At 48.7% G+C, this 24,590-nt stretch overlaps 1 protein-coding gene and 1 long non-coding RNA gene across 8 annotated transcripts in view; one reads left to right on the plus strand and one right to left on the minus strand.

Annotated features, from left to right (window-relative positions):
- The window catches only part of ELFN1 (extracellular leucine rich repeat and fibronectin type III domain containing 1), a 282,167-nt gene that overhangs the window by 196,318 nt on the left and 61,259 nt on the right, over positions 1-24,590 (plus strand). Inside the window, exon 5 of one of the 7 annotated variants that reach the window (XR_008311980.1) lies at positions 9,431-9,927. The exons of the other annotated variants lie outside the window; for them this stretch is intronic. The gene's annotated coding sequence lies outside the window, so the exon portion shown is untranslated. Of the gene's footprint in view, positions 1-9,430; positions 9,928-24,590 lie in introns of those variants that run through there. 7 annotated transcript variants of the gene reach the window in all.
- LOC128336472 (uncharacterized) overlaps positions 20,805-24,590 on the minus strand; it is a 42,861-nt gene continuing 39,075 nt past the window's right edge. The window contains exon 7 of the long non-coding RNA XR_008311983.1: positions 20,805-22,258. This is a non-coding gene — a long non-coding RNA (uncharacterized LOC128336472). The remainder of the gene's footprint in view (positions 22,259-24,590) is intronic.

Here is a 24,590-nt window from a genome sequence, read left to right on the forward strand (position 1 = left end):
ATTCAAGTGGGCAGACGCAGCAGAGATTTCTAATGTGATTCTGTTTTGAAAAACTGGCTTCCAGTACACCAAGAAAAGAACAAGAGCAAACTCTAGGGTGGTCTCGCATTCCGGCACTTGGACCATGAAACTCATTTGCCAGTTTAATCTAAAGAGGCTCAGAGGAACCAATTTTGGCCACACAAGCTAAGCTTCCAAGTTATCTCCTGAAGGAAGCTCTAACATATCCAGTGTGGTCCAGTTAGTCAGACTGAGGAAACACTGGTTGACAGCCCAGATCACTCTCGAATCTGCTTGGGCAGCTTTTCTTGGGGAGGAGAGCTGGTCTTGTGGTAGAGAGCATGAACTGTCCCTTTTGCTAAGCAGGGTCTGCCTTGCTTTGCACTTGAATGGGTGACTACACACAAACACTGACTGCTGTAAGCTATTCCCGAGGGGATAGGGCTATAGTTCAGTGGAGGAGCATCTGCTTTGCATGCAGAAGGTGCCAGGTTCAATCCCTGGCAGCATCTCCAAGTTGGCCTGGGAGAGACTCCTGCCTGAAACCTTAGAGAGCTGCTGCCAGTCAGTGTGGACAATACTAAGCTAGATGGAACAAGGGTCTGACTCAGTATAAGGCAGCTCCCTATCTACCATATGAACATTTGTATGTCTACTCCCATAGGTCAAATAGCAGTTTGGAGGGGAGGCCATTCAGATGAGAAAAGCAGCATGGCCCCTTTCCCTCCAGTGCTATGGCTGCAATCCAAATCAGAGGGTTCCCCATGGCTGCCATTTTTAAAAAAAAAATTGGGGGGATCTAGTGATGGGAAGGGCTGTGGCATAATGGTAGAGCACCTTCTTTGCATGCAAAAGGTTCCAGGTTCAGTTCCTGGCATTCCCACAAAGGACTGGGAAAGGCCCCTGCCTAAAACTCTGGAGAACTGGTGCCAGCCAGAATAGAGAAGACGGAGCTAGATGAATCAATGTTCTGGTTGATTCATCACTGAAAGCAGTTGTGTATGTTTCGATGGCTCTTTTGCTGTGTCACTCCAAGGCTACCACCCTTGAATGGGCGGGGCCAGGGGCGGCTTGAGAGGTAGGCAGAGTAGGCACTTGCCTAGGGTGGCAGAATTTGGGGGGCGGGGCGGAATCAACTCCACTTCCCTTTTTTTTTCCACCTTTAGAAAAACGCCGCTGTGTGGTGGGATTGGGTCCGCAGTGGCTGCAGGGAGGGGGAGCGAGGAGAGAAATTTCCCCCTTAGAAAAAAGCCGCTGGGCGGTGGAGGCTTGGGGGCTGTTTTCCACATGCACGCATACACAGAGATGCCCAGAACGGGCTGCAGACCGGCCTGTGCAGTCATTTGGGAGGCAGGAAGGGAGCTAGAAGGAGCTCTGGGCCAAAGTCCAGGGCCGCCACACCGCCCAAATCCTCTTTAATCTGTGGTTGCATGACTCTGATCTGCAGCAAGTGGTCAAGTGTGACCTCTGCTTTGGAGACAGAGGGAATAGGGAGAGCGAGCTGTGGGATGGGAATGTGTGAAGTTGCGTGTTGAGATGGCTCTGCTGATGCATATTTGCAGAAATAGACCTTGATTCGTATTCTGACATTCTTGTGAGTTCAGTTGCTGTTTGTGCCCTCAAGAGAAGAGAGCTGGTCTGGTGGTAGCCAGCGTGAATTGTCCCCTTAGCTAAGCAGGGTCCACCCTGGTTGCATATGGATGGGAGACTAGAAGTGTGAGCACTGTAAGAGGTTCCTGTCAGGGGATGGAGTCACTCTGGGAAGAGCATCGAGGTGCCAAGTTCCCTCCCTGGCATCTCTAAGATAGGGCTGAGAATGATTCCTGCCTGCAACCTTGGAGAAGCCGCTGCCGGTCTGTGAAGACAATACTAAGCTAGATAGACCAATGGTTTGACTCAGTAGATGGCAGCTTCCTAGGTTCCTAACCCACGTGTTTAAATATTGTGTGTGTCATGGTGTGTGTGTGTGTGTGTGTGTGTGTGTGTAGGGGGATGATGCTTAACTTGCAACGGTTGGGGGAGGGCTCAAAAGGCCTTTAGGTCCAAGCTCCAAAATTACCTGGGTGCATCTCTGGAACAAAGTGGGGTGGCAAATCCTTGGTTGCCTACAGGTGGCAAAAAGCATAATCCGCCCCCTGAGCGGGGACTTCCTAAGCTTTCTATTAGCACCAGCCTTTTGCTGATTTAACACCTCCCGCTCAAATCTCTGCTTGCCGCCTGGCTGCCCCGCCTGGCCTGGGTTCAGATGCCCTGTTAGCCATGTGTTTGTATTTTGTGTCGTTTTGTATTCTTTGTTAATGAACGTGTGAACGCGCTTCTCCAAGTGACCACTCTAGAAGGAAGTCTGTAAGCCACTCTGAATCTTTTGTGTGAAGGTGCAAGGAATACCTCTTGTAAACCAGCAAACCGTGCTGGAGAGGACAAGAGAATCAGGTCTCCAGTGTTGTTGATGCACCCCGCAAGGGCCTGTTCCCTGGTCACCGATGCTCAGAAGTGGTCTTAATAAAATATCAGCTCTCCCTGGAGGAGGACAGGAGACTGCAGCTCCCTTTCTGATCATTATTGCAGGAGCTTCTCTTTCAAGCAGGCTAAGGCAGAGACGCCACCAGGACCGAAATACTAAGAAATTATTTATTTTTATTTTTATTATTTCAATTTCTATACCGCCCTTCCAAAAATAGCTCAGGGTGGTTTACACAGAGAAATAATAAATAAATACGATGGCTCCCTGTCCCCAAAGGGCTCACAGTCTAAAAGAAACATCAGACAGACACACCAGCAACAGTCACTGGAGGGACACTGTGCTGGGGGTGGAGAGGGCCAGTTACCCTCCCCCGCTCAATAAAGAGAATCACCATGTTAAAAGGTGCCTCTTTGCCCAGTTAGCAGGGGTAGCAGAAATTATTTATTTATTTATAAGAAATGTTGCCTCTAAAGGGGTAACCGAATGATGATGAGATTGTTTTGTTGACATTTTGGCAGTGATACAGACTTCTTTTATAAGTGCAGCCCTGCTGGATCAGGCCCAAGGCCCATCTAGTCCAGCATCCTGTTCCCCACAGTGGCCCACCAGAAGCCTCTGAGAAGCCCACAGGCAAGAGGTGAGGGCATGCCCTCTCTCCTGCTGTTGCTCCCCTGAAACTGCCATTTGGAGGCGTCTTGCCTCTGAGGCTGGAGGTGGCCTGTAGCCCTCAGACTAGTAGCCATTGATAGATCTGTCCTCCATGAATGTGTCTAAGCCCCCTTTAAAGCCATCCAAGCCTAGTGGCCATCACCACATCCCGTGGCAAGGAGAACGTCAGAACAGTCTTCTTACCATCCTTCTGTGCCGTGGCATCTCCTCTGGATCATCTAGATGTCCAGGGTACCTGTGCTTCCTTGTTCATCGGGCCTGTGTGCCACCGTCCTCTAGATCAGGGATTCTCAATGTTGGGTTCCCAGATGTTATTGGACTTCAGCTCCCATAATCCCCAGCCCCGGCGGCCTTTGGTTGGGGATTATGAAAGTTGAAGTCCAACAACATCTGGGGACCCAGTGTTGAGAAGCCCAAGAACAGCCTGTCCTCCATCCTTTAGTGAGAGGTGAGGATAACAGAAGCCCCAGTGCAGAGTGTACGACCTTGGCACTGCCAAGAGGCCTCCCATTCTGGCTTGGGGAAAGAAGGGGGCAGTGTTCCCTCTAACAGGGAATCCAGATGATGTTGACTACAACTCTCATAATTCCCGGCCAAGGGCCCTTGCCGCTGGGGATCCTGGGAGTTGTAGTCAACACAACCTCTGGAATTCTCTGTTAGAGGGAATGCTGGAAGAGCATTCTGTTGTTGGGAATGCTTTGCCAAGCAGCCAGTCTTGACCGGAATAGGACGGGCACTGGATTGGGTGGTCCATTATGTGGTCTCAGTTAGGTGCTAGCAATAGATTTAGAGCAGGGATTCCCAACCGGTGTGCCTCCAGATGTTGCTGGACTGAAACTCCCATGATCCCCAGCTACAAATCATTGTGTCTGGAGATGGTGGGAGTTATAGTTCATCAACATCTGGAGGACCACCAGCTGGGAACAGAGTTCTCTGTAACAATGATTCCCAGCTGTTGTTGACTACAGCTCCCATAATACACAGCTAAAGGATGCTGCAGCTGGGGATGCTGGGAGATGTAGTCCACAACGTCTGGAAATCCCTGTTACAGGGAACCCTGGTTTAGACTATAGACCTCAACCTACCCAGATGGTAGGTAGCACATGATGACATCCCCTACCCGCTACCTCGATTTTCGCCAACACATGACCAGTCCTCGGGACACTCCTTCGATCCAGCTTTTGGTCATGAGAACATGCTCCCCCAAATAGCTTTATTCAACCACGTTTGGACGCTGCCCTGAGGGCCTCCTGAAATGGGAAGGCAAGATCCAAATGGGTTGACGAGAGAACCAGCAAATTTCAGTGAGGCTCAGATGGAACTTCCCAGTGGATTTGTGTGTGCCATGTTTCTTGATTTGTTACTGTACATTGATATATCCCAGCTTTCTTCCATCATGGAACAAAGTGTGGCATTCTTGAAGCTCCCAGGCGTCTCCCATCCAGCCACTGACCAGACCCGGACGTGCTTAGCTTCAGCAAGGCCGTTGCGTCCTGTGCTTCTGACCACACTCTGTAACCAATGTGAGACATGCAGGAGGACAGGGACGGAGACGGGACCCGAATGGGAGGAGAGCTGGTTGCCGTATCTTAAGAAGGATATTGTAGAACTGGAGAAGGTGCAGAAAAGGGCAACCAAGATGATCAGGGGCCTGGAGCACCTTCCTTATGAGGCAAGGCTACAACACCTGGGGCTCTTTCCCTTGGAAAAGAGGCAACTAGGGAAAGACATGATCGAGGTGTATAAAATTATGCATAGAGTGGAGAAGGTGGACAGAGAGAATTTGACCTCTCTTCAGGGGTCATCCCATGAAACTGAAGGTGGGGAAATTTAGGACCGACAAGAGGAAGTACTTTTTCACACAGCACATAAATAATCTATGGAATTCTTTGCCATGGGATGTGGTGATGGCCACCAGCTTGGATGGCTTTAAAAGGGGCTTAGACAAATTCATGGAGGACAGGTCTATCAATGGCTACCAGTCTGATGGCTGTTGGCCATCTCTAGCCTCAGAGGCATGATGCCTCTCAATACCAGTTGCAGGAGGGCAACAGCAGGAAAGAAGGCATGCACATACCTCTTGTTTGTGGGCTCCCCAGAGGCATCTGGTGGGCCACTGTGTGAAACAGGATGCTGGACTAGATAGGCCTTGGGCCTGCTCCAGCCGGGCTGTTCTTATGGCAGCATAACTTGTCTCATTTGCTAAGCAGGGTCCACCATGATTTGCATTTGCATGGGAGACAACATTTGTGAGCACTGTCAGATATTCCCCTTAGAGCAGGTCTGCTCAACTTAGGCCCTGCATCTGTTTTTGGACTACAACTCCCTTAATCCCCAGCCACAGTGGCCAATAGCCAGGGATTATGGCAGTTGTAGGCCAACATCTGCAGGGGGGCCAAAGTTGAGCAGGCCTGCCTTAGAGGATGGGGCCCACTCTGCTTGCATGCAGAAGCTTCCCAGTCCCCTCCCTGGCAGCATCTCCAAGATCGGGCTGAGAGAGATTCCTGCCTGCAACCTTGGAGAAGCTGCTGCCAGTCTGTGTAGACAATGCTGAGCTAGATAGACCAAGGGCCTGACTCAGTATATGGCAGCTTCCTCTGTTCCTCTGTCTCTTATTCTGGCTTTAGCAGGGAGCTGCATCCTGCCGCTCTTTACTTGCCCTCTTTAGTCAATAAGTATCGCCTCCAAAATCTGTGCATCTTTAATTAGATTTATTTCATTTAAAATATTCCTATCCCACCCCTCCAGTACAATACTGCTCGGGGCAGCTCACAACAGTGAACAATACAAAGCGATGCAAAATTGAACCCAATAAAACAAATCCAACACAATGGAGAAGGAAAGCAATGAAAACAAGCCCAATTAAAAGAGAATAAAAACTACCCATCAGGCCGCCGTTCTCCTCTCTTTAGACCGGGACCTTGAAGCGTGGCGAGAGGGAGTGGGAACTGGTGAGGCTTCTTCTCGTGCTGCTGCTGCTTGGGAACAGCTGACGTGCTCCGACATTCCAGAAACGGCTCTTCAGATTCCAAATCAGCAGCCTGAGAAAAGCCCAAGTCAGCTCATTAGCCAGGCACGACTCCAGGGTTCCTCGGTGGCCATCTCTTCGGAAGTCTTCCTTCCCAAGCAGATGTGTGGCTGATTCGCAGGCTCCTTTTAATTAAATCTCTTGGTTGCCAGACCAACCTCACTGCCAGATGGGTCTCGAGATGCGCATTGCGCCCAGACGCAAAACGTGGGGGGCAGTGTGTGTGTGTGTGTGTGTGTGTGGAGGGTGCCTCAAAGCCCCGGTGACAGATCACAGTGATGAACATAACATGACATGGTGCAAGGTTTTCGCGTCAGTTTGGGATAATTAGATGTGTTTTCGAGGTAGTCGCTGAGATGGCGACGCTGCTGCCAGTCTGTGAAAATGCAGAGCTAGATAGACCAATGGTTTGACTCAGTATTTGGCGGCCTCCTATGTCCCTATGCCAGATATCAGCTTGCTTCAGAGGATTAGTGTGGGCAGCAGGCCAGGCAGAAGGCGCGGGGCATAGTTCACTGGCAGGAGAGCTGGTCTTGTGGTAGAAAGCCTGCATTGTCCGCTTTGCTAAGCAGGGTCCACCCTGGTTTGCATTTGAATGGGAAGATGTATGAGCACTGTAAGATATTCCCTTTAGAGAAGGGTGCCGCTCTCGAAAGATCACCTGCATGTTTGCATGCAGATGGTTCCCAGTTCCCTCCCTGGCGTCTCCAAGATAGGGCTGAGAGAGATTCCTACCTGCAACCTCGGAGAAGCCACTGCCAGTCTGTGTAGACAATACTGAGCTAGATGGACCAAGGGTCTGAGTCAGTATACGGCAGCTTCCTGTTTTCCTAAATCGCATGTGCTTTGCAAGTGTAAAGCCCCAGGCTCAATCCCTGACATCTTCCGATTCTAGACATTGTGACTGCAAAACGGAGCCTGACAGAGTGTGGGTTATGTCCGCTGAACTCTCAGAAGCCGCGCAGGAGACAGAATTGGATTTCCTGGGGTCTGAGGTGGAACGTAGGAGCCCTGCCTAGCCCATCCCCGCAGGTAGCAAAACTATGCAATGTAGGAGAACAGGGCTGCACATCTTCAGCTTTCCAGCTGGTTTTGGATGACAACTCCCATCATCCCCAGTCACAGTGGCCAACAGTCAGGGATGATGGGAGTTGTAGTCCAACATCTGTCGGAGGGCCGACGTTCTGCAGCCCAAAATGCAAAATTAGTTCGGCAAAACAGGAGAAATGATGCAAATATTGTGCCTAGACAGTGAAACAAAATACAGAATAAATTATCCAAAATAGGAGAGATTATGCAAAGGTGCAGCATCTCCACAGGGTACAAACTATTTTCCTTGGCTCAGGAGTTGGACTACCTTGGTGCAGCATTTTAACGGGCTTCAGGCCCGAAGTACACAAAACAGTCCTGACCAAAGGCTTCCTGGAGAGAAGACCCACCTTCGACAAAGAGCCTTTGTGAGCGTGCTGCTGTTCACTCTTCCGGGTGGGGAAATCATCATGGCAAGCCATGCTTGCAAGTCAAATCTTTTCAAAACAAAATCCATTTTCCTCCCCCTGAAACATACTTATGAAAACAACAATTTTGTGCTGTCACTCAAGTGTGCATCGGCTACCAACAGACAGGTGCCCGAAGAGAGCTTGTCCCATATCAATGACTCCGGGAAGCCGATTTGTGGAGGGGTTGGGTTTTAGTTGGAGGTCAAGCAGAATGGTTGCAGCATGGGGACTTCTTTGCCAAACAGGTATACAAATCCAATAATGGTAATAATCAATCTTTCTCTCTCTCTCTAAGGCGTACCCCTCGCTAATCCCATATGTGGCAGCTCTCGCGAGAGTTCGCGAGCAAGCTGGAAAACGGCGGTGCCGGCGAACAGGCTTGCGGGCGAGGTGGGAAAGATGGCGGGCGGGTGGGGGGAGAAAATGACTGTGTCGACGGGCGGGCAGGAGGAGAACTAGAGATTTAGATCCTCTGCGCCCAGCCCAGCTAGTAATAATAATTATTAATAACTACCTTATTTGGCTGTCCCATAACAAATTCTTCTCTGGGCAGCTCACAGAGAAAACAATAACATAACAGTTGAATGAAACTTTCAATTAAAACATATAGTGGCTTAACATCTTTATCAGCCTTTAGAAGAGCCCTTAGGACGCTTTTTTCTTTTTATAGCCTGACTTGTAGTAATCTCTGAAAGTTGTAAATTGTTTTAAATTGTTGTTTTGACCGTTTGTTTTATTTTGTCTTTATCGTATTCCTCTTTGTGAATTGCCTAGATCTTTTGGAGTCAGGCGGTATGTAACTTAAACAAACAAACAAAAGAGAAACATTTCAAAAACTTTTAAAAGTACAGTACCTATTTTAAAAGGCCTGGGTGAGCAGATAGGTTCCAAAACAACAAAGTGGCGACACCAGGTGAGCCTTGCTAGGGAGGCTCTTCCACAGACGGGTGCCACCACCACAAAGGACCTACCCCCAGTACCCACCCGCCTTGCCTCATTTGACAAGTGCACTCAGAGCAGATCTCAAGGTCCAGGGAGGGCCATAGGGGGTGAGGAACTCTCCCAGAGAGCCTGATCCAAAGCTGTTTAGGACTTTAAAGGTGAAAACCAGCACTTTGAATTGGGCCCAGAAATGGACCAGGAGCCAGTGCAGCCGACAAAGCACTGGCGTGATATGATAAGAACATAGGAAGCTGCCATATACTGAGTCAGACCCTTGGTCTATCTAGCTCAGTATTGTCTACCCAGACTGGCAGCTCTTCCACAGACGGGTGCCACCACCACAAAGGACCTACTCCCAGTACCCACCCGCCTTGCCTCCAAGGATGATCAAAACCACACCATGCCGTCTTTGCTACATCTATCTCTCCGCCCTTCTCCCCTTTGTTCCATCTCTGTCCAGCACCCCTTTTTCTTCTTTCGCCTTCTCAGCCCCCGCAAAAAGAATCTGGTTGCGAGATGGCTCACGCAATGGGTGGGGGCCGCCTCTCCAGGTAGGACTGGGAAAGACCCCTGCCTGAAGCCCCGGCAAGCCACTGCCAGTCAGAGTAGATGATACTGAGCGAGATGGACCAAGGGTCTGACTCCGCAGATGGCATTTTCCCATGTTCCTAGCCCACTGTGAATATTGTAGTTCACCTGCTTATCAACAAGATGCGTTATAACCCACCTGCTATTTTTAAAATGGTCTCGTCGTCTTAAGTATAGCATTGCTGCATTTGCTGTGGAACTAGATCATTGGCGAGGGATCCCCCTTCCCTTTGTTTCCAGAAACTGAGCAGATATTTTCAGATCCTGGATATTTGCATTTCCACACCGGCTGGTCGTCCATCACTCTCCGATCTGGTGCCTTTGAGAACGGCAATTTGTGTCACTTGCAGTTGACCGATTTGAGACATGTTGAAGCGGATAGCAGTTGGTTCTCTCCGTGGCTTACTTCACTGTGCATTCTAGTACACTTGTATCCCACCATTCCTTCAAGGAGTTCATCCTTACAACAGCCCTGTGAGGGAGGGTAGGCTGGAGAGACGATGAATATGCAAGGGTGCTCACTAGCTTCATGGCTGAGCCGAGTGTTGAAGCGGATATCTCCCATCCGAGGCCAAGCCTCTAACCATTAGGTAACACCGTCTCTAAGTGGCATTTCCAAGTGCTGAATGGTTCAACGTGTCTCCTTTGAACCTAATCTCTGGAAAACTTCTGGGAAATGGACCTGGGCCCACTACACCATTCACGAAATGGTTTATACTACTAATACAAATATTTATATACCGCTTTTCAACAGAAGTTCTCAGAGTGCTTTTCATAGAGATATAAAAACAAATAAAGATGGCTCCCAGTCCCCAAAGGGCTCACAATCTAAAAAGAAATATAAGATAGACACCAGCAACAACCACTGGAGGGATGCTGTGCTGGGGTTGGATAGGGCCAGTTGCTCTCCCCCTGCTAAATAGAAGAGAATCACCTTAAAGGGTGTCTCTTTGCTCAGTTAGCAGGGATACACAAAATCAACCCCATGCTGGTCTCCTCCAGCATGAATTCTCCCCTTTGCTCTGCAGGGTCCACCTTGGTTTGCATTTGGATGGGTGAGCACTCTACATGTGAGCACTGTAAAATATCCCCCTTAGGGGATGGGGGCCATAATTCAAGGGAAGAGCATCTGCTTTGCGTGCAGATGGTTCCAAGTTCCCTCCCTGGCAGCATCTCCAAGACTGGGCTGAGAGAGATTCCTGCCTGCAACCTTGGAGAAGCTGCTGCCAGCCTGTGCAGACAATACTGAGCTAGATGGACCAAGGGTCTGACTCGGTAGCTTCCTACGTTCCCAAGATCTGGGCATGCTACACGAAGATGGTTGCGTCAATCAACCCCCACTTGTCTTGACTGGTTTATTTGCCGATTCTGTTTTGAAAGCACAGGGGGTGACTTTGGGATAGCGTCAGCCAGTCAGTATGCGTTGGACTATTCTGCCCATTTTATTTAATTGATCCCAAGAGGATTCCCCTGTGAGGCTTACAGAATACGAGCCGATTCTCATGACTGGCTCCTAGCATGGAAGATTCTGTGCTGGAAAAGAGCCGCTGGTACCCCAAGCAGAAGGCCGTCCACTCCTCTACGTGGAGTGGCTAGATTCCCCATCCTACTGGAAAGGAACAAGGACAAGGCTGTGTCCTGAAGCAGTAGCAGAGATGTCCACAGAAGAGGTCCAAGCAGAGCACAAGGCGTTCTTGTCAATCGTCAATCAGATCAGGGGGTCCCCAGCTGTTGTTGGACTACAACTCCCATCATCTCCAGCTGCAACTTGGGAGTTGTAGTCAAAGCACCACAGGAAAGCCGCTTTCGAGGTTCTTGGGTCATTTGAACTTGACGTTTTGGTGAGTGTCGCTTCTTCTTATGAGTCATCGATTCGTGCTTTCAAAAAAAATGCTTCCATTTCCATTGCCACGTACTCACATTTTATTGTTGCATATGGCTTCGGATGTTTTTCTATGAGAGCAACCCAAATACTTTAAGTCCAGGATGCAAGAAGTTGCCCCTCCTGCAGATGTGGGACTCCAACTCCCAGAACCCCTGACAATTGGCGATGGGGGCAGAGGATGATGGGAGCTGTAGTCCAACTATAGCTGGTGGGGCAAGTTGTGCCGTCCTGCTTTAAGTAAATAAATCCCGGTCTAATTGGGGGGTGGGGATAGCTCAGAGGGCACCATCCAAGCCATCCCTGAGCCTCTAAACCAGGGCTGGGCAAACTTGGACTTCCAGCTGTTGCTGAACTACAACTCCCATCATCCCCAGCCACAGTTGTAGTTCAGCAACAGCTGAGGGCCACATTTGCCCATCCCTGCTCTAAACAGAACTCGGTTGAGTGGCATTTCGTGACGGTCAGGACTCGAGGAAGGGGAATCCCGTTCACAGGTTTTTGCTCGCTCTGTGATACTTCGGTTGACCCTGCCTGGCGGAGGCTCTTTGCGGCCTCCCTCCTCTTGTCGGAGAGAAAACATCCCTGAAATATTCATGCCAGATGGGTATCTCTCTCCAGCCTTGTCTTACAGCTCCAGGCTGATGGAGAAGGGACCTCTCCCAGGGCTTGACCGGCCCGCTGGGACCAGAAGCAGCAGCCTTTGCAGCTGCCGCACCACTGGAGTGAGCAGGAATTCCGATACGAGATCCGAAACGGGCCCGCTGCCAAATGGGATTGCGAGTGGGAGGGAGAGAGAGTCCCCCGACGGGCGTGGTCCCAAGGCCCTCTAACCTCAGCCGGGGCTTCTCTGATCTTGGAGGAAGAGCTTGTCAGAGCAGCAGATGGCCAGTGGAGAGTTGACGATGAACTAAAAAGCCTCCTTTACCAGCCGTTGGAAGTGTGCTCCCCCAAAGGGATCGCGGCAGCTGGGTGAATGCACGCAGCCTGTCTGGGCTGGCATGTGGAGCGGCCGCTGGCATTGGGAGTGATGAAGAAGAAACAGACCGGAGAGACTTGCCCGGCCACGGGCGTAAATCTTCGTTCTGGCTGTCACACAGCGGCGAGCGGCAAAGGTTGCTTGCTGACAACGGTGGCACTTTCAACAGCTCCTCCCTGGTTGCTATCGGCAGGGGCGGCCCTTTCATGAGGCGAGGCGAGGCGGTCCTCTCGGGTGGCAGATTATTGTAACCCGGGGACCCCAATCTGCGGCACTCCAGATGTTGCTGACTACAATGCCCATCGTCCATGCTGGGAGTTGCTTTTATTTATTTTATTTTTACATTTCTATCCTGCTCTTCCTCCAAGGAGCCCCGAGCGGTGTACATGGTTATGTTTATCCTCACAACAACCCTGCGAGGTAGGTTAGGCTGATGGAGAAGTGACTGGCCCAGAGTTACCCGGTGAGTTTCATGGCTGAATGGGGATTTGAACTCGGGCCTCCTGGATCCAGATGTTCTGCAACATCTGGAGTACCCCAGCTTGGGATGCCCTGTTGTTGTATAAAGCCCTAAACCACTTAGGCCCAGGGCATATAAGAGAATGTCTTCTCCATTACAAGCACCACCACCTATTAAGTTCATCTGGGGAGGTCTGTCTGCAGTTGCCACCAGTTTCTCTGTTACTGCCCTGAGGCTTTGGAAGGCACTCCTTCCCGGAATAAGAGCCTCCATCTCCGACAGCCTTTAATAGGGCTGTTAAGATGCATTTATTCAACCAGGCTTTTAATTAGACTTCTAGAATGTCGTCAGGGTTTTAATCTTGGTTTTAATCCACGTTTTATTGTAATCTGCCCAGTGATGCAAGTTTTGGGCAGTGTATAAATATGATGGATGGAAAATTGATATAAATGATTGTGCTGCCGGCTGGGGTGGCAAAATGGCCAGTGCTGCCAACACGGAAGCAATTGTTTGGACCCACCTCGATGGGGAGAAGAGAGAAGGCACCTTGCAAGAACCATGAAAAGGGAAGAGGGGGTTGCTGGCAACCTTTCCTCCTCCCCCTGCCCCTTTCAAAGCTTGGAAGGGTCAGTCTGGGTGTGGGGCAAGGCAATGTGTGATTTGCCTTGAGGAGAGCTGGTCTTGTGGCAGCAAGCACGAATGGCCCCTGTTGCTAAGCAGGGTTCACCCTGGTTTGCATTTGAATGGGAGACTACATGCGAGCACTGTGAGATATTCCCCATGGCGGATGGGGCCGCTCTGGGAAGAGCATCTGCCTGCTTGCGTGCAGAAGGTTCCAAGTTCCCTCCCTGGCAGCATCTCCAAGATAAGGCTGAGAGAGACTCCTGCCTGCAACTTTAGTGAAGCTGCTGCCAGTCTGGGTAGACAATCCTGAGCTAGAGGGACTAATGGTCTGACTCGGTAGAAGGCAAAAGATGCTAAGATGCAAAGAGGCACCTTTCAAAGCAGGCACCTTTTAAATGTGGTGATTCTCTTTCTTGAGCAGGGGGAGAGCAACTGGCCCTGTCCATCCCCAGCACAGCATCCCTCCAGTGACTGTTTCTGGGGTCTATTTTAAGTTTTGTTTTGTTTTTTATTGTGAGCCCTTTGGGGACAGGGAGCCATTTTATTTCTTTATTTTTATCTATCTAAACCGCTTTGGCACTTTTTGTTGAAAAGTAGCATATAAATATTCATCGTATTTTTGTCAAGTTCGTTCTTTCTTATTTATTTATAAGCTGCTTTGAGAACGTTGGTTGAAGAAAGCAGTATATAAATATTGGTAGCAGTGATAGTCTATGCTCTGCATTATAATCGAGCCTCCTGAGACCATCAGGGTTGCTTCTGAAATCGGGTTCCTTTGCCGTGCTCCTAATTGCCCGGTTTTGCTTCCAAAGTGAAACCAACACATTAAGAATTCCCCATGGTTCTCATGCCTCACTTGCATCTTCTGTACAGCATGCCGAGAGTGTGCTGTTTCTTGCCCTTTCCGTTCCTTCTGTTCATTTGTGTAGACTCCTCCTCTGCCAAAACGCATGGATAAACCACCGCAAAGAGAGAGGGAAGAAATCTCAGGGTTCTCATCGGTAGGATGGATTGCACCGAGTCATCTTGTGTGCAGCATTTTACCAATCCTCATGTGCACTCGTGTGCAGTGATACCACCCCCCCCCCCGCAAAATAATTTCAGAATTAAAGCAGAAAATTCAGAGGAAGCTAAATGTTGCAGTGGATACCTCATTTTGTGGAGTTTCTGTACTCCCACAGAACAGCAGCGCAGTAGGGTTCATTAGAATTCTGTCCCCTTGTTGTTGCTTATGGCCAGTTTACTTAGGAACATAGGAAGCTGCCATATGCTGAGTCAGACCATTGGTCTATCTAGCTCAGGATTGTCTTCACAGACTGGCAGCGGCTTCTCCAAGGTTGCAGGCAGGAGTCTCTCTCAGCCCTATCTTGGAGATGTTGCCAGGGAGGGAACTTGGAACCTTCTGCATGCAAGCAGGCAGATGCTTTCTTCCCAGAATGACCCCATCTCCTGAGGGGAATACCTTACAATGCTCACACACGGAGTCTTCCTTTCAAGAATGGCGTTGCCCCTTGTGAGTTGAAAATATAGTTATTTCCATTCTATTTTGAACAGCGGTAGTTGAAAATCCTGTCTTGTTGCTTCTGTCGTTTCTGTTGGGATGTACGAGTAACATTGTTATACCCATTTTTAGACTGGAGGCTGGGTGATGTGGGTGAAGTATGTCCTTTAAATATTTTGTTTGATCAAGCTTCTACGGTGACACACAATATTCTGTGTTGCTGCTTTGAGAATTCGCCAACAGATCTTGGCTACTGATAGGATATATGTAATCTAATTATTTGGGTAATGTACTTAATATGATACTGGATGTCTAAAAACATCTGCATGTATCTGGTGTTGTGTTGTGCTGGGCAGAGCCAGAGACTGTAATAAAGATCTTTCTGTCTATCTTGGAACCTTCTGTATGCAAGCATGCAGGTACTCTCTCCAGAGCGGCTCCATCCCCTAAGGGGAATATCTTACAGTGCTCATACATAGGAAGCTGCCATATATTGAGTCAGACCCTTGGTCCATCCAGCTCAGCATTGTCTACCCAGACTGGCAGCAGCTTCTCCAAGGTTGCAGGCAGGAATCTCTCTCAGCCCTCTCTTGGAGATGCTGCCAGAGAGGGGACTTGGAACCTTCTGCACGCCAACATGCAGATGCTCTTCCCAGAGCGGCTCCATCCCCTGAGGGGAAGATCTTACAGTGCTCACACATATAGTCTCCAGAGATGCTCAACACCCACTTGGGGCCCCCAAATCCTCTTCAGGGTGATGGTTGATGTGGCCTTCGTGCTGTGAATTGCGGCTGGGGTGGTCGCTGTGCTACGCTGCACCGTCGGCGTGGCCCAATGTAACTGTGACCTGTGCCGGCTGTGACCACTTGGCCGCCCTTTATTTATTTATTTATTTTTACATTTATATACCGCCTTTCGTTAAAAAGATAACCCCAAGGCGGTTTACAAAAGTTAAAAACATACAATAAAACATACATGCCCTTTAGAGACAGAGGGGCGAGTGGGGCAAGAAATATGTGGGTTGGGAATATGTTAAGTTGCAGGGTTGGGATGTTTCTGTTGCTGCAGAAATAGAAATATGCCTGTTTTATATTCTTACATTCTTGTGAGTGCAGTTGCTGTTTGTGTTCTCAAGAGCCCACATGTTAAAAAATACTGCCTGAGTCACTCTGTGTGTGTGTGTGTGTGTGTGTGTGTGTGTGTGTGTGTGTGTGTGTAGAGGGAGATGATGCTTGACTTGCAGCAGGGTGGAGGTGGGCTCCAAAGGCCTTTAGGTCCAGGCGCCAAAATTACCTAGCTAGTCTCCCTTTCAAATGCAAACCAGGGTGGGCCCTGCTTAGCAAAGGGGGGGGGCCTTCATGCACACGGCCACAGGACCAGCTCTCCTCCTGGACTACTTGACTTGATGCTCCAAAGCAGGAAGCATGCTGGGCCCTGTCACCAGGCCCCCCGGAACGGGCTCATCCGTCATCTTGCATCCCATCATCTCGTTCTTCCCTGCACGCCACTACAAAACCATTCCCCTCTCCACTGCACAGCCCTCCACAACGGCAGCCTTTCCCCGCTGACGAGTTCCCCCCATCTTGTCCCTGCCTTCTTGAGTGAGGCCGTCTCCTCGCACACGTGCCTCAGCCCTCCCTCTCCCCCGCTCCTTTTGCCCGTCATTCTTCTCGGTTCTCCTTCCCCGTCTCGCTCTCGCATCGCCTGTCCTCCTTTTCGCGGCTGCCTCCCTCTTCGGCCTCCTGATCCGCCTGGGGTGTGCGTCTCCCTCTGTACGGGCCGTGGTGTGTGTATTTCCCAGCTCGTGCCTCTACGGCTGGCTCGCCTACCTCTGTAAAATTTATTCTGCGAATCCATCTTCTCCCCGCCACTGAACCGCTCGGCTGTAAATCTGACAGTTAAAGTGGGTCAGTGAGGATGGAGGGAAGCAGCCCGGGGAATAGAGACAGGAGGTACGACAGAGGCTGTGCAGACGGGTGGCACAGGAGTAAAGCACAGGCAGAAGAATGATGGACGAGAGGCTGGAAGGGAGATCGAGATACCCAGCCAAGAGCACCAGGAGATACATTCCCCCCCACCCTTTAACCTCATTCTGATTTTAATTTTAAAAAAATTAGCAAGGAATAAAACCCCAGCGTTCAGTGCCCTTTCTGCGGGAAGAAACCAGAGGGAGCATTTCGAGCCGCCTTCCGTACAAAATGCTCCCAGGCAGGGTTAAAGATGCTATCGGGATGGAACGGAACGTTGCACAGAAATCGCTTCCCTTGGCAAGATGCGGGTTTCGGAGAAGCAGAGCTGAACACTCAAGTGGCAGGTCTCAAGGAGAGCTGGTCTTGGGGTGGCAAGCACGGAGTGTCCCCTTTGCTAAGCAGGGCCCGCCCTGGTTTTCATTTGAATGGGAGACTATATGAGAGCATCAAAAGACACTCCCCTTAGGGAACAGGGCTGCTCTCTCTGGGAAGAGAATTTTCGTGCTTGCATGCAGAAGGTTTCAAGTTCCCTCCCTGGCAGCATCTCCAAGATAGGGCTGAGAGAGACTCCTGACTGCAACCTTGGAGAAGCTGCTGCCAGTCTGTGCAGGCAATACTGAGCTAGATGGACCAAGGGTCTGACTCAGTATATGGCAGCTTCCTCTCCTACAAAGCCAAATAATCCCACTGTGAAAGGTGACTGTCTCCGCCCTAGAGTCTAGCCCAAGAGTTATTGCTCAGGTAATTTAAAAGAAAAAAGAAGTCTCTGCATCTTTTGGCTCTCCTGCAAATGCTGGCCTACAACTCCCATCATCCCTGGCTATTGGTCATTGTGGCTAGAGATGATGGGAGTTGTAGTCCAAAACCAGCTGGAGGGCCTAAGTTGAGCAGGCCTGGGCTAAATGGTATAATGCATATAGGAATCACCCCGAAAGATTCCAACGATAAAATAAAGATATGTAAATTACCAATATTGGTAATTTACATATCTTTCTTTGAGCACTGGATTCTTTCAGGAGATTATTATGAAGTGGAAATCCAGTATATATCTCCGCTGTTGGATAAGGTATATAGGACCCATGCTGGGGAAAACCGATACTTTTTGTCCAATCCAGAGTAGAGGGCCAGCTTGAACTGCTAGCTCTTTATTAATGGGGGGTGGGTGATTGAGGTGAAACGGTAGACCATACTTGCGGATATTGCTGCAAGTTTGTTTCCTTGTATCCAGATCTTGTGAGATTTGTCCAGTTCATGTGAGATTTACTATAGTCGTAAGGAGAGGAGAGCTGGTCTTGTGGTAGCAAGCATGACTTGTCCCCATAGCTAAGCAGGGTCTGCCCTGGTTGCATATGAATGGGAGACTCGATGTGTGAGCACTGTGAGATATTCCCCTTAGGGGTTGGAGCCACTTTGGGAAGAGAAGAAGATTCTACGTTCCCTCCCCGGCAGCACCTCCAAGATAGGGCTGAGAGAAATTCCTGCCTGCAACCTTGGAGAAGCCGCTGCCAGTCTGTGAAGACAATACTGAGCTCAATAGACCAATGGTCTGATTCAGTATATGGCAGTTTCCTATGTTCCTATGATCACCCCTGCTGGATCTAATCCAGCATCCTGTTTCACACAGTGGCCCACCAGATGCCTCTGGGAAGCCCATAGGCAAGAGGTATGTGTGTGCCCTCTCTCTTGCTGTTGCTTCCCTGCCACTTGTCAATCTAGATGCCCACACACACACACACACACACACACACACACACACACCCATCAGAAAATTCAGTTTGTGGCACTTCTGGCAGCAAAAGGCAACTTTGAGTTGGAAGCTGGCCAGCTTTGGTTGAAGGTCTAGATGGTGAATTTGTGACTGTTGTCATCAGATGGGCAATTCAGGTACAGGCTCTAAGGAATGGTTTGAAATCCACATTATTACTCATATATAATGTACACACTGCCATGTCTGGTTATAAAGACAAATCAGACCGCTAGAAAAATAAAGAGCTTTTAATGAAGGGAACGGAAAGAAGCTAAAGGACACCAATCCGTCTTCCAGTTTTTCAAAACGGGGTTGTTGGGCGGGGCCCAGAGAAATGGGCGCTGAATATCGGCTGGTCTCCCTGGTTTTCTGGCCAGGAACTCTGGCTGTCTCAGTACAGGATAAATCTCTGTGTCAAGCCACCATTAAGAGGGGATTGTAGAAGAGAATATCTCGGGCTGTGCCATCAGGTTTTACCACTGGGATTATGGAAAGTCAGAACACCAAGACGCTCTAGAAGATTCTCATTGCCATTTGAGCCAGGTCAAGCTTTTGATGACATCAGGGCAAAATCCAGCGTTAACCGAGGAAAGCCCCTCCAGGTTAGAAATGCAGCGGGAGCACTTTCGGATGTACCCAAATTTTTAAGAGCAGAGGCCCAGGTCAAGCACAGGGGGAGCTGTTGACATGGTGTCCCCCAGGGGGGTGTTGTGATATTACATACAAGGGCTAGAAGTGACCTGCATTGTTTCCATTCTGAAAATATGCTGCCCTCTATTTATTTATTTATTTACTTACTTACTTACTTACTTACTTACATTTTATATCCTGCTCTTCCTCCAAGGAGCCCAGAGCGATGTACTACATGCTTAAGTTTCTCCTCACAACAACCCTGTGAGGTAGGTTAGGCTGAGAGAGAAGGGAATGGCCCAGAGTCACCCAGCTAGTTTTATGACTGAATGGGGATTTGAACTCGGGTCTCCCCGGTCCTAGTCCAGCACTCTCACCACTACATCACGCTGGCTTTGATTTAGGAGGCGGGCCCGAGACTCAAGCCTCCATATGAGTTCCACATTTTCCTAGCTGGGTTGGACTTATGCAGCAGAGGCCCGGGAAGGTCTGGTGGCCACAGAGGGGTGCCAAAGGCGATCACCCTCCCCCCGCTATGGGTGGATGATATTATCTCATTTGAGTAATACTGCACGCAATCGTCTGATGATCAGAACAGTAGTTAAAAAAACCAATTAAGAGGCCGTGCAAGTTAAAGTAGAAACTTTAGAAAAATTTAAAGTAGCTCTCTCTGCAAGGACGGAAAATGCAGCTTCATGGAATCAGCTCAGACGAAAAGGGCACAGGTTACAGTAAACCTGTCATCTCCACTGTTAAGCTTCCAGGCATGCTCCAACTTGATCTGCATATGTAAAGCCTGCCTATCTGCCTGATTTGCAGCGTCTATGTTCCGATGGTAACTAGGCTTCAATAAGGTGAAGCTAGACTCATATATGAATTAAAAGTAGCCAGAAAACCCGAGTAGCAAGGATCCTGTACATGCTGAAAGTATAAGAAGACCCTCTACGCAACTCCAAGAGCCCAGGCGCTCAGGAGCCAGCGTGGTGTAGTGGTCAGAGTGCTGGACTCGGACTGGGAAGACCCAAGTTCAAATACCCATTCATGGAGGAGAGGTCTATCAAAGGCTACTAGTCGGGAGGGCTATAGGCCACCTCCAGCCTCAAAGGCAGGATGCCTCTGAGTACCAGTTGCAGGGGAGTCACAGCAGGAGAAAGGGCATGCCCACAACTCCTGCCTGTAGGAGTGGCATCTGGTGGTGGCATCTGGTGGTCCACTGTGTGAAACAGGATGCTGGACTAGATGGGGCTCCTTGAGCCCGATCCAGCAGGACTGTTCTTATGTTCTTAAACCCACTGGGTAACTCTGGGCCAGTCACTTATCTCTCAGCCTAACCTACCTCACAGAGTTGTTGTGAGGCTAAACATAACCGTGTAAACCACTCTGGGCTCACTGGAGGAAGAGTGGGATATAAATGTGAAAAATAAACGAATAAGAGGAGAGGTGGTCTTGTGGTTGTGAGCATACCAATTTGCTAAGCAGGGTCCACCCTGGTTTGCATTTGAATGGGAGACTACATTGGGGATGGGATCGCTCTTCTGCATGCTTGTGTGCCGACCATGTTTCCTCCCTGGCATCTCCAGATAGACTCCTGCCTGCAACCTTGGAGAAGCTGCTGGCAGTCTGTGTAGACAATACTGACCTAGAGGAACCAATGGTCTGACCCAGTATAAAGCAGCTTCCTATGATCCTGTGCATGCTTATTCCCTACCCTCTTACCTGGCTGTTGAGTTGCTTAGTAGGATTATAGGATACTGCCTTATAAAGTGTCAGACCCTTGGTCCAGCTAGCTCAGTATTGTCTACACAGACTGGCAGTGGCTTCTTCTACAGGCAGAAGTCTCCCTCAGCCCTATCTGGAGATGCCAGGGAGGGAACCTGGAACCTTGGATGCTCTTCCCAGGGCGGCTTCATCCACTAAGGCAGGGATGTCTGGCCATCCAGCTGTTTTTGGACTACAACTCCCATAATCCCCAGCCACAGTGGCCAATAGCCAGGGATGATGGGAGTTGTAGGCCAACATCTGCAGAAGGGCCACAGTTTGACATCCCCGCACTAAGGGGAACACCTTACAGTGCTTACATATTTAGTCTCCCATTCAAATGCAACCAGCGTGGACCCTGCTTAGCTAAGGAGATAAGTCATGCTTGCTACCACAAGACCAGCTCTCCTGGTCTTGTGAGAGAAGGCAGCAAGGAGTCCATGGATGCCTTCTTGCCACACCAGCTCACTGGGTAGGCTGTGAGCAAAACTTCTTGAAGCCACCCAGCCGCGGCGGTGGTGTTGGCTGCACCTGGCACAGGCAAACGATCTAGGTGCCTTAGTTTCTCCTCTGCGGATCCTCAGTTAAAAGAAGAGTAGGAGAAAGGGAAAGAAGAGCAGCAGGCAGGAAGAGGAGGAGGGACTTCTGGCCATAGAGCTGAGCTGGCTAGAGTGGTGCCAGCCACAGCAGGAGGGGATGGCTCCAGATCTGCTGCCGCCACCCCCCAAAATCCACCACCTGAGGCTAATTGCTTCTATTTGGTGGATGGTAGGGCCAGTCCTGGGGGTATGTTTCTCAGCCATGTCACGTGGTAGACTGCACTGGAGATTATTCAAGAACACAGCCTTCTGCTATTCCAATAAAAAATAAAATCGTGTGTGGAGGGGGGGGAGGATACCTGAAATTAGGACTGGGCGAAACAGTCTGATTTGGGATTGTGAACTTGTCCAACTGTGGTCTCAGGGCCCTTTTTTTGCTGCTGAAAGTGCCACATACTGGCATTTCTGATGTGCATGGTGTTTTTTTGTGTTTTTTAAAAAGCCCATTTCCTATAGCCTGTCAGCAGCATGGGGTGATAACACAGGCAGAGATGGAAGGACAGAATAAATTTTGCTCTCTCAGTGACAGTTACATCGGATCCTGGTCTGTAACAAGCAGTAAAGATAAGATATTAAGCATCTGAGTGGAGAATATTATGGGATCTATTTCCCCCAAATTCTTGGTGCTGTGAATCACTTGTCTCGGGAACTGGCACTGAGGTTAAAACATAATTTCATCATTTCAGACTTTAGTGAAGAAAGGTCCAAGAGGTCATTAGTCTTTCTCTTTTAGCATTAACCAGCAGGCATCTCTCTCTGTCTCTCTGTCGGTCTCTCTCATGGTGGATTTCTTGATCAGCTCTGCCTGACATCTCAGTGCATGAGGTGGAATTCACAGTAGTCCATCAGCCAAATCTACAAATTCTGGCCATCATCTCAGGGGACAGATACTCGTAAGGATTTTTGTCATCTACCTCTCTAGAGATAGAAGCATGTGATTGTATTGTTGTACTCAACAGTAGAGATGTGCATCAAACAAAATTTTTGATTCGTTTCAAATCAATTTCTGAAAATTCATTTCAATTTCAAATCAGATTTAAATGTGATTTGAAAATTCAATTTGAATTTGAATCAAATTCAAATTGATTTGACCTTGGTTTGCCCATTTAAGGGATGATTCCATTCAAATTTGAATCACTCAAATCACCCAGATTCGGGTCGTTTGATTCGAATTTGAATAGATTTGCACATTCTCTGTGCTACAGAGCTTTCTCTGTGCTATCATCCCGTCTTTATCTCTACCCCCAAATGATTAGGGTAAAATCTTTGCACAGAGGAAAGGTTTAGGGCCAGGGTTAGGGTGACAATGAACACGTTGTTCACCCTACATGGAGTAATCTCTGGAGGACACTCCTGCCAATGCTCATTTCTATTCCTCTGACAACACTGATAAAGCTTTATAATAATTTTTGTGTTTTTAAAACATTTCAAAGCTTTGATGACTACTAAGTAGAGTGTGCCGTTGAGTCGGTGTCGACTCCTGGCGACCACAGAGCCCTGTGGTTGTCTTTGGTAGAATACAGGAGGGGTTGACCATTGCCATCTCCCGCACAGTATGATTGATTGATTGATTAAGTGCTGTCAAGTCGGTGAAGTGCTGTCAATACTTAGCGACCACAAAGAGTCGACACTGACTTGATGGCACTTAATCAATTTTAAGTGCCATATGAGATGATTCCTTTCAGCATCTTCCTATATTGCTGCTGCCTGATATAGGTGTTTCCCATAGTCTGGGAAACATACCAGCAGGAATTCGAACCGGCAACCTCTAGCTTGCTACTCAAGTCATTTCCCCGCTGTGCCATTAGGTGGATTTGAAGACTACTACTACAATTGTTTATATTTTGCCTTTCAACATAGTTTCCAAAGCAGTTTACATAGAAAAATAAAGAATAAATAAATAAAATGGTTCCTTGTCCCCAAAGGTTCACACTCTTAAATAGAAATATAAGGTAAACACCAACAACAGCCACTGGAGGGATGTTATGCTGGGGTTGGATAGGGCCTGTTGCTCTCCCCCTGCTAAATATAAGAGAATCACCACTTTGGAAGGTACCTCTTTGCTCAGTTAGCAGGGACCAGCATAGCGTAGTGGTTAGAGTGTTGGACTAGGACCAGGAAGACCCGAGTTCGAATCCCCATTCAACCATGAAACTCACTGGATGACTTTTGGCCAGTCATGTATCTCTCAGCCTAACCTACCTCACAGGGTTGTTGTGAGGATAAAAAATAAGCATGTACACCACTCTGAGCTTCTCAGAGGAAGAGCGGGATATAAATGTAATAGACAAATAAAATGGCCAATTTGGCACCTGCAGGCCCAATGGTCAGGAAAACAAAAGAACATACTGATATCTGCAATTCTTGCAATGCTTTCACTTATTTTCCGTCTCTAGGGGTGTAGACCTTACCAAAAATCACAAATCCCTCCCCCCGCCTGGATACTGACCACCCCATCTGGCACATGCACTAAGCCCCTGTATTTGGCTATCTTGGATTACAAAATGTGATCCCCCCAACATTTAGGGCAACTTTCATAATATTTGGCTATTGGACACTTTGGCTGGGGATTATGGGAGTTGTAGTCCCAAAACAGCTGGGGGGCCTAAGTTGAGCAGGCCTGATTTAGGGTCTTTCTTTCAGGGATCTCCTTGCATGAAAAATACAATACCACAGACGTTTTCAAATCTTGAGTCCCCAGATATTATTGGATAGCAACTCCCATCACTCCCAGCCACAATGACCTTCAGGCTGGGGCTGATGGGAGTTGTAGTCCACCAGCCTGAGGCTGATGGGAGTTGTAGTACAATGTCATCTCAGGACCCAAGACTGAGAACCCCTGAACCATCAAATTAACCTATATTACAGTCAATAGACGAGCAAAGTAAAATACATTCAAAGCAACCTGTCCTAGACATTGCCTGTCCTGAGAAGCTAGCAGGGAATCCAGCAAAACACACACAAAAAGTTGGATACGAGGATTAGGACTTCCCAGTTTCTAGTCTATACAGTGACAATAAAGAGTTTTATGACAAGTTAAAGATTAAGAGATTTAATGTGGCACATGCGTCTGTTAGGCAGAGTTTGCTTTGTCAGGGGCATTGTTTTAGTTAACATATTTATTTTCCGTCCCTCCAGCAGCCTGCTGCTTGGGACAACTTGCAGTAACACACAATAAAACCATAATAAAGCAATAAATAATAATAAAACGACTATAAAAACAATACAGGAAGATAAAATAGCGGACAGG

The sequence above is a fragment of the Hemicordylus capensis genome, chromosome 13 (genome assembly GCF_027244095.1).
Source record: "Hemicordylus capensis ecotype Gifberg chromosome 13, rHemCap1.1.pri, whole genome shotgun sequence".
Lineage (NCBI taxonomy): Eukaryota > Metazoa > Chordata > Lepidosauria > Squamata > Cordylidae > Hemicordylus > Hemicordylus capensis.